At 34.4% G+C, this 15,226-nt stretch overlaps 1 long non-coding RNA gene across 10 annotated transcripts in view; it reads left to right on the top strand.

Moving 5' to 3' along the window:
• Positions 1-15,226, top strand: part of LOC132692159 (uncharacterized) — a 93,882-nt gene that overhangs the window by 43,090 nt on the left and 35,566 nt on the right. The gene's annotated exons all lie outside the window — the stretch shown is intronic.

Below are 15,226 nucleotides of genomic sequence, written 5' to 3'. Positions count from 1 at the left end.
TCAAGCCAATGGATGTCAAAAGAATGTTGGAGTAACAATACTTATATTGGACTTTTTTGTCTTGTATTGTTTTTATCCTGCTTTGGTATCAGGGTAGTACTAGCCTCATTGAATAATTTTGAATGTGTTCCCACTATTCCATTATTTGTAAGATTTTGATAAAGATTGTTATTAATTATTATTATTTTTTTAATGTTTGGTAGAATTCACCAATTAAGCTGTGTGGTCTTGGGCTTTTCTCTGCTGGGATATTTTTAATTCCCAATTCAGCTATTTATTCTTGTTATTGATTTAAGAAGATTTCTTACTTCTTGGATATAAGATTTTAACATTAAATCTTGGTAACTTGCGTGTGTGTGTTTAGGAGTTATCTGTTTTTTTTTTTTGTTTTTTTTTTTCTAGATTGTCTGACTTGTTAGTATATAATTGTTTATAGTAATCTGCTATCACACTGTGTATTTCTGTGGTTATCTGTTTTATTGTTTTCTCCTCCATTTCTCATTCCATTTTGAGTCCTCTCTCTTTTTTTCCTAGTTCATATAGTTAGAGCATTGCCATTTTTTAAAAAAAACTGTTCATTACTTTCAATGTTATGTTATTGTTTATTCTGGTCTCTATTTTATTTCTGATTTTTCTTTGTTAGTTCTTTCTTCTACTAAATTTAAGCTAAGTTTCTTCTTTTTCTAGTCCCTTCTGTTATAATGTTGTTTATTTGAACTTTTGTTTCTTAATACAAGCATTTATAGCATGAATTTCATTCTGACGTCTGCTTTGCTGCATCTCATAGGTTTTGGAATTTTGTATTTTCTTTTTCTTTTGTTTTGAGACATATTTTGATTTGCCATTTGATTTCTTATATGGTCCATTACTTATGCAGAAGTGTGTTGTTTAATATTTACATATTAAATATTTAATATTTACATTGTAGATTTTCCAGCTTTGTTTTGTTATTGATCATTAGCTTTGCACCATTGTTGTTGGAAAATATACATGTTTATCATTCCTGGTGCTCTTCATTCCTATGTGTAGCTCCCAATTTCCATCTGGTATCAATTTCCTTCTGGTCACTTTTAGTATTTCTTGTATTTTAGTTCTGATAGAGATACAATGTGTAAATTTTTTTACTTGAGAAATTCTTTTTCCTTCATTATTGAAATATATTTTCACTAAAGAAAGTTCTAGGTTGACAAATCTTTTTCTTCAATTGCTTTGAAGATGTCTCTCCATTGTTGTCAGGCTTGCATTGTTTCTGACAATAAGGCTGTTGTGTTTGTGTTCGTTCTTTTGCACTTAATGCATCCATTTTTATTTGTCTTTAACAATTTGATTATAATATGCCTTGGCATTTTTATTATTATCCTGATTGGTGTTTGTTGAGCTTATTAATTATATTTTTGATCAAATTAGAAAAATTTTCAGCTATAAAGTCTTAGCATTTTTTTTCATCCTTCCCACTCCTCTCTTCTGAGACTCTAATAAAATTATTCCAGTAGCTATTAGGTCAGTAGTTATTTTCCAAATGCTCTGTTCATTAAAAAAAAATTGTTTTTATTTTAATGCTCCAATTTGGATATTTTTGATTATTATATCTTCAAGTTCAAACATATTTTCTTCTGCACCGTTTGATCTGCTGCTAATCCCATTTAACTTACTACGTTGTATTTTTATCTCTAGAAGTACTATTTTTTGTATCATTTATCACTTCATCATGATCTTGTTTTCCTTACTTCCTTTATCAGAATGAGAGTATTTATATTACGTATTTAACATCCTTATCTTCAAATTTAATTATCTATGTATTTCTGGTTTTGTTTGTATTGATTAATTTTTCATATTTCCTTTATTTGCATGTCCAGTATTTTTTTATTGTTGATGGAGATAGTGAACCTTATGTTATTGCTTGCTAGATTTTGTTGGTATTGGCAGACGAATATATATATATATATATATATACACACATATATTAAATATACATGTTTCAAAATATATAAATATTTCTAAATATTTAGAATGCAATATTTATAAATAATATTTACAAGTATGAAAAAGTCCAGAATTAGATTAGACTCCTATTATATATATTGTCATTGATTTATAACAAATAAGACTGTTCAGTGAGAACACTACTCTTTGGGAAATAGTACTGGAACAATAGGATATCACTATGGAAATAATAAAGATCAATCTTACTTCACACTGCCATAAAATAATTAACTTAAAATGGATCACATGTTTAAATGTAAAAGGCAAAGATACAAAACTTCTAGAAGAAAACATGAGAGAATACCTGTGTGACCTTGGGATAGGCAAAGATTCCTTAGCTAGAATACGAAAAGATAATCTATGAAAGAAAAAAAAATATATAAACTGGACTTCATCCAAATTAAAACAATTTTTCTTTGAAAGAAATGATTAAAAAATAAAAAGTGAGCCACAGGCTGGATGAAGATATTCACAACACTTCTCTTAGAGAAAGAACTTTTATCCACAATATATAAAGAATGTTTACAACTCAACAGTAAGAAAATAATAAACCCAATTAAAAATGAGAAAGGATTTGAGAAAACACTTCAAGAAGATTTATGAATGGCCATTGTACTCAAATCATTAATCATTGTGGAAATTCAAAATAAACCACAATTAGATACATACCCATTAGATGGCCAAAGTTAAGAAGATTGATAATACTCAGAGATGGTAAGAATGTAGAAACCTGAAATTCTCATACATTGTTGACTGGGTTGTAAATGGTACAACTATTTTGAAGAACAGTTTAGTAGTGTCTAGTCAAATTCAACATATACCTACAATATAACTCACTTCATTCTACTTCAAAGCATTTATCAAAACAAAACAAAATATGTATCTGCATAAACATTTATACACCAATATTTATAGCAGCTTTATTTATAATATTCCAAACTGGGAGCAACCCAAATATTTACAACTGGTACATATATAAAGATATGGTAAATCCTTATAACAAAGTATTACTCAGTCATAAAATGCAACCAACTGCTGATATACATAATAACATGAATGGATCTTAAAATCACGTAAATCAGAAGACATCAGGTAAAAAGAGGTTATATAGTATAAACTTCACATAAAGTTCCACAAAATGGAAATCAATCTAGATGCACATGTGTGTAAGAAATCAACAAATAAGCAGTAGAAAATTGAGAAGAATAATGTGAGGGAAAAAAAAAAACAGAAAAAGGAAAAAGGGATTAGCCATAGAGAACAGAACAAAGAAGGGAATCTGGGTGGCTCAGTCAGTTAAGCAGCCGACTCTGGCTCAGGTCACCATCTCCTGGCTTCTGAGTTTGAGCCCCACTTTGGGCTTTCTGCTGTCAGCGTGGAGCCCACTTCAGATCCTCTGTCTTCCTCTCTCTGCTCCTCTCTTCCTCGTGCACACGCTCCATATCTCAAAAATAAATAAACATTTAAAAAAAGAACAAAGCAAACAAAACAACAATTTGGAAATGGAAAACATTTTCTTCATACATCATATAGATTTGTAAAACTTATACAGAGATCTTGCATTGTCAATAATTTATGGGCATCTTTTTCTTTTACATTAGCTTAAATATTAATTTCCTTTTTCTGACAAAATTATAAATCAATTTGAAAAATTTCTTACTTACCATTCAAGACACCAACATGGTAATGAACTATTAGAATTATTTCATAATACATGGTTATACTCCCTTGGCCTAGTGTAATCATTTTCTAGTTAATATTGAAAAGAATAAATTTGTACCATAGATAAGACCATGAATCTAGCAGAGAACACAGTGTTTCTCGTTTATAAATTTGTACACACATAAGACAGTGTTATAGTTGTAAAATATGTATAGTGGATCCACCTTTTCTCAGATCATGACATATTTACAAATCGTAATTTCCTCTGGAGATGTACTGTGACTAAATTACTGTCTGCTTTTGCTCCAGTGCCTAGAGGAAAAAAAATGCATCTAATTCACCTTGGTTTAGATTTTAGTAGTGAAATACGTAAACTTAGTTCTTCTGTGAATTTTATTCTCTGTGAACATCAAAGCAAATATGGAGAATTGACTTTCACCAGTATAGAATGCATAATCTGCAAACTTAAAAATGATATTAAATAAAAAACTGAATAAGGAAAATCTTTTCAGTGAGGTTACATTATCCATTCACCAGCAATTAAGACTTTTGATAAAAATTCCTATAAATTGGTGGGTATTGAAATTGATACAGGAAATTATGCATATATAATTATAGCCATGACTATCTTTTTATTTACCAAAGCCTAGGACAGTTTGCAAATTTAGTCACTCAGTTACACCTTGGGCATAGATTAGATATATATGGAATATAACTTTATGGAAAAGAATGTATTTGATTTGGGAGAGAACTTCCATATGATTCCCTACATCACAGTGATTTACAGAAATTTACAAATGAACTCAGGAGATTGCTTATTAAAAATCCCACTCTCCCCCAATCCCTGCATTTCTAGAATGTCTTCTACAACATGACAAACATATTAATTCATCATCTGGATTAACACTCTGATATTGGAGAGCTAATGTAGTTAACATTTATTGAGTGCCTTTCATGTGTCAGAAAATAATAAATTTTTATGGTCATTAACACTGATAAAGCTCTTATAGCAAATCACTTTATAACGTACTAACTTATCTATTCCTCCAAATACCCTGTAGGATGGGTGGTATTATTAACACATTTCACAAATGGTGAAACAGCTAGAAGTTGGTATGACAGTGATATAAATTGAGGCAATTTGTGTCGTGTCTCTGTTTCTATTTTAAAGTTTTTAAATTTATGTTTGAGAGAGAGGGAAGGAGAGAGAGAGAGAGAGAGAGAGAGAGAGACTGAGCAGGGGAGGCACAGAGAGAGGGGGAGAGAGGGAGAGAATCCCAAGCAGGCTTCATGCTGTTAGCACAGAGCCCAGTGTGGTTCTTGAACCCACGAACCATGAGATCATGACCTGAGTTGAAATCAAGAGTCGGATGCTTAACCGATTGAACCACCCAGGTGCCCCAGTGTCTCTGTTTCAATCCACTATACTGTCTCATATCATGCTATGTGTATATATATATATATATATATATATATATATATATATATATAGTGTATCATTTAATTCACACAATAATATCACACAAGAGACTACTGTGTCTCATGTATAGAATACAAAATTATAAAGAGAATGTCAATATTTGAGACATGGACTACCACTTACTGTGTGATTTTATACAAACTACTCAATCCCTCTTAGCTTGATTTCCTTATCTAGAATAGGGGAACGACTGCTGCTTTGTCTCTCTCTTAGGGAAGTTGTAGAAGTGAAAGAAAACAGTTGATGTTAAAACACATTGCAGCTTAAGAACTATACTAATTTAAGATAGATTTTTAATTAATTAATTTGCTTATTTACAACATAACCCACTCAAATAACTAACTGTTCAAATGTTTTTCTGAACAGAAACTTTCCCTCAGGGGCCAAGATGAAACTTTATTACTTCTTTTGAAGGGTTAAGAACTCTGGAGCCATCAAAGGTTTACTATAAAGGTTTCATCCTCTTCTTTATACCTACTGATTTGAAAAGCTGTGCAGTACTAAGTACAATATTCCAGATATGGCATGACCAATACAGAGTATTATTGATTTGTTAAATTATTTATTTACATTTTACATTATTTATAATCCGCATCTATCATGTTTCTGTTAATAAATCAAGTCTACATTCTTAAAATTTTTGGCAGTATCATCTCAGGGATAATGGATTTTGAACATGTTGCCGGCTGAAAAATAAAGTTTTCTTTCATATGAACTACTTATTTAAAAGCTAGGAATAGTTTTTTCCTCACAGACAATGGTTTGAATGGTAGGAAAGTATAGTTGTGGGAAGGATCTGTGCAGATTCTCAATTTTATTCTGAATAAATTTTTCTCTTCCTTTTTTTTTTCTCCATGGGCCCAAGTTTGGTCTCAGCAATGTGAATTATAGAAATCTAAATTACCCCAAAATTCTTTGCATAAACAATAAATAGAATCACTACTTCTTATCTAGTCTTCCTTCTCTTTAATAGAGGCAATGGTACATAGGCACAGGATCTTCTACTGCCTTCCAATCAGTGAACCATGGGAAGCAATAAAACATCCTAATTTTATAGGCTGTCCTTTGTGTATTCTTCCATGTATAATGCTTGAACTAGAGTCAAGGGAGGAAGAGAGTAGGTACATTCCATTCCTTACAAGGACAGCAATAAAATTCCCACTGTTTTTTAAATAGCTTGTCTACAAAGACTGTGCTTAGTGATAAACCACTTCATTTTCTTTCCCCTCCTTCAATAATAAACTGTTTTCTTTAATTTTTTTTTCTTTGCAGTTCATTATGCTGTCATATATCTGTGTTGAAAAAACATCTCTAGATCCTACACTTAATTTTTTGGTGAAGTTTATAATAATCACTACCCAAGGTACAGAATTGCTAAATTTTTCATGAGGTCTTTATAATTAACAATAACACCTGACTTCTTTTATGCCATTAAAAACGTGCCTCACATGACAAGAAAGAGGTAACTGAAGTGGGGGCTAAGTGTGTGAATTGGCTTCAAAAGAGAAGGAAAAGTCTCAGTTGAACTATTAAGGCGTATTCTCTTGAGAAAGGTTATGATTCACAAAAAAATGTTACACACTTATAAAAACACAATGAAAATGGTGCACACAAACAGTAAAGAACATTTTAAAAGTCATGTATCCGTTCAAAATAACTATTTCAATTGGATGATGATATTCACTTATATTAACTGAAATGACCAGAAGGAAATAGAACTGTTTGTGGAAAAAAAAAAAAAAAAAAAAAAAAAAAAAAAAAAAAAAAAAAACAGTATCAAAATAGGACAGATATTAACCTAAAATACAACAGTATGTTCAATGCTATAATTAAAAGGGTTAAGCCTTTTAAAAAAAAAAAAACTTTGATGTGCTGGTAAAAATTAAAAGAAAACTCACTATTGTTTATGTGGCAAGCAGAATAATGGCTCCATGACCCGGTCGGTAAAATTTGGGAATATGGTACTTTACAGGTAAAAGCACTTTGCAGATGCGATTAAGTGTTTTGAGATAAGGAAATTATTTTGGATGATTTAAGTGGGCCCAATGTAATCACAAGAGTCCTTCCAAGGGAAAGAGGGAGGCAGGAAAGTGAGAGTTTTGAAAACAGAGGCCAGATGATGAAATGGCTGGCTTTGAAGGTGAAAGAGGCCAGGAACCAAAGAAGCTGAAAGAATAAGGAATGGATTCTCCCCTAATGCCTCCAGAAGGAATCAGCCTGCTAACACCTTGATGGAAGCCCTAAAAGACTCATTTTGGACTTCTGACATCCAGAACTGTAAGAGCGAGAATAACTTTGTGTTGTGTTAAGCCACTAAGTTTCTAATAATTTCTTATAGCAACAATGGGGCACTGATACAATGCAACACGTGAGTTTTATTTTAACTGTATAATATAAATTCATTGAAGACTAAAACAAATCCAGTATTAATTATTTCATAAGCTGTAAATATAATTTTAAGTATTGAAAGCAAATGCCTTTATATTTGGGTATGAGCTATGAGTTTTAGATCTCTTGGAATGTTAAGAACTGTTCTGTTAAAATACTTAATCACTCAGTTAGATGTTAGCTTTATATATGACAGCCTCTAACTCAACTTCTTTAGTCATAGTGATGTCAATTAGCCCTTCCAATGATAAACAACTGTATTAACAATTCTATAGTAAGGAATTTGTATTCATAATACAATGTCAGGGATTCTAAATGTGTAAATTGCTTCTGCCTTAAAAGTTTTTTTGTTTGTTTGTTTTTCCTCATTAAATTACAGTCAGAAGCCAGAAGAAATCAGACATCATAGCAATGGGTTTAAATTATTAGGAATTTTGAATGAAGTGTCTAACTCTGTGAGATTTCACCATAATTACAAATATTTTACTTTATGTTATGTAGACCCACAGCTTTGAAATGTTTTAAAACTATATCACAGTCTAGTACTGCCGAGAGGCTTATGAGATATTTAATAAACATCTTGAAACCCATTTACACTAGCACATTTCAATGAAACTGTTTCCAGTAAAATAGAATGTGAAAGAATTGATTGTACTGCTGAATGTAAATAGCATTTCAGATTGGAGTTAAACCTCCCAAGAAAGATTAAAAACAAGCACCTTGTCAAACTTTGTTATTAGGGATCATATTTAAAAATGTGTTGTGCATGATTTATTTTACAAGAAGGTAAATGTTAGCGTATTATAGGGCAATAAATGGTATTTGTTTGTGTATACAGTAAAAAAAAAAATCCTTGACTATAAAGCCTCCTGAAATATTAGATATGCATCTAAAACATTTTCTTGTTGATAAATTTTGACATGCAAGATATTGGTATTAACTAGACATCTTGTTCATTAATTTAAGTTTTTACAAGATAAGAAACATGCTATATAAAACTTCACAATTCTTAGTTGACCATGGCTATATTTTTAAATAAAATTAATTGCCTTGAATATAACTATGTATAGGTTTTTTAGAACTAAATTACATATATACTATATGTAAATTATATACTATAATTACATACATAGAATTTTTAGAAAAAAGTTACTGAACATCCCAATGGTCTTCAAAACAATTTTGTTATATATTTCATTTATCTGCCATGCTTAGATCTAAAGAAATAAGTAAATGGATGGTACCTGACTTGTATTCCATATTTTTAAACTTATAAAACTAGACGATCAAAATTTTGAGATTTCGATATCAGATCAAAGTCTATTTAATTCAAAAGGTATTTAAAAATATGTTTTGATGAATTGAAGCAACATAAAATTTAATAGATATGCACAATGACAAAGTGGTCTTTTCTTGACGTACCTATGAATACTAATACCTCCACAATTAAAGCTTCATCATGGGTATGGAGGCTGGCTTCCAAACCTTAGGAAAGATGCATATTGCTACATTCAACAATTTGTCAGATACTGACATTTGGCTTCCCAGCATGTATGAAAGATCTGTAATGAGGAGGAATATTGGTTGTTATGCAACAGATATCTCATACATACTGTTTCCATGATTTTTGTTTGTTATGTGCTGTTTAAAATTTCTAGAGAGCACAACACAAATGCTAGTCTATGACAAAATAAGGATAAATGCCAGAAGGAGCAATTTGGAATTCTTAATTTCACTGTGTAAAAAACATGGAGTCAGAAGGTAACTAGAAAGATTTTTCGGATCACATAAGAACTTCTCCTAGTTATGATCTAGATATATTTATAAAAAGTCTTCATATCACCTCAGACATTCTTTTAAATATTCCTTCAACAAATATTTATGAAGCAGGCACTCTTTTTTTTAAATATGAAATTTATTGTCAAATTGGTTTACATACATTACCCAGTGCTCATCCCAATAGGTGCCCTCCTCAATGCCCACTTTCCCTTCCTTGCCACCCCCCATCAACCCTCAGTTTATTCTCAGTTTTTAGAGTCTCTTATGGTTTGGATCCCTCCCTCTCTAACTTTTTGTTTTCCTTTTCCCTCCCTCATGGTCTTCTGTTAAGTTTCTCAGGATCCACGTAAGAGTGAAAACATATGGTATCTGTCTTTCTCTGTATGACTTATTTCACTTAGCATAACACTCTCCAGTTCCATCCACGTTGCTACAAAAGGCCATATTTCATTCTTTCTCATTGCCAAATAGTATTCCATTGTATATATAAACCACAATTTCTTTATCCATTCATCAGTTGATGGACATTTAGGCTCTTTGAATAATTTGGCTATTGTTGAAAGTGCTGCTATAAACTTTGGGGTAAAAGTGCCCATGCATCAGCACTCCTGTATCCTGTGGATAAATTCCTAGCAGTGCTATTGCTGGGTCATAGGGTAGATCTATTTTTAATTTTTTGCGGAACCTCCACACTGTTTCCAGAGAGGCTGCACCAGTTTGCATTCCCACCAACAGTGCAAGAGGGTTCCCATTTCTCCACATCCTCTGCAGCATCTATAGTCTCCTGATTTGTTCTTTTTAGCCACTCTGACCAGCGTGAGGTAATATCTCAGTGTGGTTTCGATTTGTATTTCCCTGATGAGGAGTGATGTTCAACATCTTTTCATGTGCCTGTTGGCCATCTGGATGTCCTCTTTAAAACAACATCTATTCATGTTTTCTGCCCATTTCTTCACTGGATTATTTGTTTTTCAGGTGTGGAGTTTGGTGAGTTCTTTATAGATTTTGGATACTAGCCCTTTATCCGATATGTCATTTGCAAATATCTTTTCCCATTCCATGGGTTGCCTCTTACTTTTGTTGATTGTTTCCTTTGCTGTGCAGAAGCTTTTTGTCTTCATGAGATCCCAATAGTTCATTTTTGCTTTTAATTCCCTTGCCTTTGGGGATGTGTCAAGTAAGAAATTGCTGTGGCTGAGGTCAGAGAAGTTTTTCCCTGCTTTCTCCTCTAGGGTTTTGATGGTTTCCTGTCTCACATTCAGGTCCTTTAACCATTTTGAGTTTGTTTTTGTGAATGGTGTAAGAAAGTGGTCTAGTTTCATCCTTCTGCCTGTTGCTGTTCTGTTCTCCCAGCACCATTTGTTAAAGAGACTGTCTTTTTTCCATTGGATATTCTTTCCTGCTTGGTCAAAGATTAGTTGGCCATACTTTTGTGGGTCGGATTCTGGGGTTTCTATTCTATTCCATTGGTCTATGTGTCTGTTTTGTGCCAATACCATGCTGTCTTGATGATTACAGCTTTGTAGTAGAGGCTAAAGCCTGGGATTGTGATGCCTCCTGCTTTGGTCTTCTTCAATATTACTTTCTCTATTCATGGTCTTCTGTGGTTCCATACAAATTTTAGGATTTCTTGTTCTTGCTTTGAGAAGAATGATGGTGCAATTTTGATTGGGATTGCATTGAATGTGTAAATAGCTTTGGGTAGTATTGACATTTTAACAATATTTATTCTTCCAATCCATGAGCACGGAATGTTTTTCCATTTCTTTGTATCTTCTTCAATTTCCTTCATAAGCTTTCTATAGTTTTCAGCATACAGATCTTTTACATCTTTGGTTAGGTTTATTCCTAGGTATTTTATGATTCTTGGTACAATTGTGAATGGCATCAGTTTCTTTCTTTGTCTTTATGTTGCTTCATTATTAGTGTATAAGAATGCAACTGATTTCTGTACATTAATTTTGTATCCTGCAACTGCTGAATGCATGTATCAGGTCGAGCAGAATTTTGGTGGAGTCTATCGGGTTTTCCATGTATAATATCATGTCATCTACTGAAAGTGAAAGCTTGACTTCATCTTTGCCAATTTTGATGCCTTTGATTTCCTTTTGTTGTCTGATTGCTGATGCTAGAACTTCCAACACTATGTTAAACAACAGTGGTGAGTGTGGGCATCCCTGTCGTGTTCCTGATCTCAGGGGGAAAGCTCTGTTTTTCCCCATTCAGGATGATATTAGCTGTGGGCTTTTCATAAATAGCTTTTTGATGTTTAAGTATGTTCCTTCTATCCCGACTTTCTCGAGGGTTTTTTTATTAAGAAAGGATGCTGAATTTTGTCAAAGGCCTTTTCTGCATCGATTGACAGGATCATATGGTTCTTATCTTTCTTTTATTAATGTGATGTATCACGTTGATTGATTTGCGAATGTTGAACCAGCCCTGCATCCCAGGAATGAATCCCACTTGATCATGGTGTATAATTCTTTTTATATGCTGTTGAATTCGATTTGCTAGTATCTTGTTGAGAATTTTTGCATCCATATTCATCAGGGATATTGGCCTGTAGTTCTCTTTTTTTACTGGGTCTCTGTCTGGTTTAGGAATCAAAGTAATGCTGGCTTCATAGAATGAGTCTGGAAGTTTTCCTTCTCTTTCTATTTTTTGGAACAGCTTGAGAAGGATAGGTATTATCTCTGCTTTAAATGTCTGGTAGAATTCCCCTGGGAAGCCATCTGGTCCTGGACTCTTATTTTTGGGAGATTTTTGATAACTGATTCAATTTCTTCACTGGTTATGGGTCTGTTCAAGTTTTCTATTTCTTCCTGTTTGAGTTTTAGAAGTGTGTGGGTGCTTAGGAATTTGTCCATTTCTTCCAGGTTGTCCAGTTTGTTGGCATATAATTTTTCATAGTATTCCCTGATAATAGCTTGTATTTCTGAGGCATTGGTTATCATAATTCCATTTTCATTCATGATTTTATCTATTTGGGTCATCTCCCTTTTCTTTTTGAGAAGCCTGGGTAGAGGTTTTATCAGTTTTGTTTATTTTTTCAAAAAAACAACTCTCGTTTCATTGATCTGGTCTACAGGTTTTTTTTTTTTTTAGATTCTATATTGTTTATTTCTGCTCTGATCTTTATTATTTCTCTTCTTCTGCTGGGTTTGGGGTGTCTTTGCAGTTCTGCTTCTATTTCCTTTAGGTGTGCTGTTAGATTTTGTATTTGGGATTTTTCTTGTTTCTTGAGATAGGCCTGGATTGCAATGTATTTTCCACTCAGGACTGCCTTCGCTGCATCCCAAAGCATTTGGATGGTTATGTTTTCATTTTCATTTGTTTCCATATATTTTTAAATTTCTTCTATAATTGCCTGTTTGACCCATTCATTCTTTAGTAGGGTATTCTTTAACCTCCATGCTTTTGGAGGTTTTCCAGACTTTTTCCTGTGGTTGATTTCAAGTTTCATAGCATTGTGGTCTGAAAATGTGCATGGTATGATTTCAATTCTTTTATACTTATTAAGGGCTTTTTTGTGACCCAATATGTGATCTGTCTTGGAGAATGTTCCATGTGCACTTGAGAAGAAAGTATATTCTGTTGCTTTGGGATGCAGAGTTCTAAATATATCTGTCAAGTCCATCTGATCTAATGTATCATTCAGGGCCCTTGTTTCTTTATTGATCCTGTGTCTAGATGATCTTTCCATTGCTGTAAGTGGGGCCATTAAAGTCCCCTGCAGTTACCACATTCTTATCAATAAGGTTACTTATGTTTGTGATTAATTGTTTTTTATTTGGGGTTTCTATATTCGGCGCATAGACATTTATAATTGTTAGTTCTTCTTGATGGATAGACCTGTAATTATTATATAATGCCCTTCTTCATCTCTTGTTACAGCCTTTAATTTAAAGTCTAGTTTGTCTGATATAAGTATGGCTACTCCAGCTTTCTTTTGACTTCCAGTAGCATAATGTATAGTTCTCCATCTCCTCACTTTCAATCTGAAGGTGTCCTCAGGTCTAAAATGAGTTTATTGTAGACAGCAAATAGATGGATCTTGTTTTTTTTATCCATTCTGATACCCTCTGTCTTTTGGTTGGAGCATTTAGTCCATTTACATTCAGTGTTATTATAGAAAGATATGGGTTTAGAGTCATTGTGATATCTGTAGGTTTCATGCTTGTAGTGATGTCTCTGGTACTTTGTGGTCCTTGCAACATTTCACTCACAGAATCCCCCTTAGGATCTCTTGTAGGCCTGGTTTAGTGGTGATGAATTCCTTCAGTTTTTGTTTGTTTGGGAAGACGTTTATCTCTCCTTCTATTCTGAATGACAGACTTGCTGGATAAAGGATTCTCGGCTGCATATTTTTTCTGTTCATCACATTGAAGATTTCCTGCCATTCCTTTCTGGCCTGCCAAGTTTCAGTAGATGGGTCTGCTACTATTCTTATGTGTCTCCCTTTGTAAGTCAGAGCATATTTATCGCTAGCTGCTTTCAGAATTTTCTCTTTATCATTGTATTTTTCCAGTTTCACTATGATATGTTGTACAGAAGATCAATTCAAATTACGTCAGAAGGGAGTTCTCTGTGTCTCTTGGATTTCAATGCCTTTTTCCTTCCCAAGAGCAGGGAAGTTCTTAGCTATGATTTGTTCAAGTACACCTTTGGCCCTTTCTCTCTTCTTCTGGAATTCCTATGATATGGATATTGTTCCGTTTGATTGCATCACTTAGTTCCCTAATTCTCCCCTCATACTCCTGGACTTTTTTATCTCTTTTTCTCAGCTTCCTCTTTTTCTATAATTTTATCTTCTAATTCACCTATTCTCTCCTCTGCCTCTTCATTCCATGCTATGGCAGACTCCATTTTATTTTGCACATCATTTATAGCACTTTTTAGCTCCTCGTGACTATTTCTTAGTCCCTTGATCTCTGTAGCAATAGATTCTTTGCCATCCTCTATGCTTTTTTCAAGCCCAGTGATTAATTTTATGAGTATTATTCTAAATTCTTCTTCCATTATATTGCCTAAATCATTTTTGATCAATTCATTAGCTGTCACTACTTCCTGGAGTTTCTTTTGAGGAGAATTCTTCCGTTTCATTCTTTTGGGTAGTCCCTGCAATAGCTCTAAACTGAAGGGCACTTCCCCTGTGCTGTCCAGAGTAACTTGTGTTGGTGGGCGGGGCCGCAGTCAGACTTGCTCTCTGACCCCAGCCCACTGCTGGGGCCACAGTCAGACTGGTGTGTACCTTATCTTCCCCTCTCCCATGGGCAGGACTCACTCTGGAGTGGTGTGGCCCCTGTCTGGGCTGCTTGCACACTGCCAGGCTTGTGGTGCTGCTTCGATGGGATCTGGTGTATTAGCTGGGGTGTATCTGCAAGGTGCACAGGGGCAGGAGGTGCAGGCTTAGCTTGCTTTGCCATGGGTGGTCCCCTGCTGGAGGGACCCTGCAGCACTGGGAGGGAGGCAGGCCCATGGGAGTGATGGATCCACAGAAGCACAGCATTGCACATTTGCGTGGTGCAAGGAAGTTTGGTGACTGGAACTGGTTCCCTTTGGAATTTTGGCTGGGGGATGGAAGAGGGAAATGGCACTTGCCCACATTTGTTCCCTTGCTGAGCTGAGCTCTGTCTTGAGGGACTCAACAACTGTCCCTCCCAGTGTCCTCTCACCCTCCCTGCTCTGAGAGCAGAGCTGTTGACTTTTAACATTCCAGATGTTAAGTCCTGCTGGCTGTCAGAACTCATGGAGTCCGGCCCCTCCGCTTTTGCAAGCCAGACTTTGAGGGCTCTGCCTTGTCAGGTGGACTGTCCCTCCACCGCCCTGGCTCCCTCCGGCCAGTCTGTGTAGCATGAACCACCTCTCCGCCCTTCCTACCCTCCTCCGTCGGCCTCTTGTCTACTGCTTGGCTCCAGAGAGTCCACTCTGCTA

The sequence above is a fragment of the Panthera onca genome, chromosome B1 (assembly GCF_046562875.1).
Source record: "Panthera onca isolate mPanOnc1 chromosome B1, mPanOnc1 haplotype 2, whole genome shotgun sequence".
In the NCBI taxonomy this organism is placed as follows: Eukaryota; Metazoa; Chordata; class Mammalia; order Carnivora; family Felidae; genus Panthera; species Panthera onca.
This window is presented reverse-complemented; position numbering and strand designations above follow the sequence as displayed.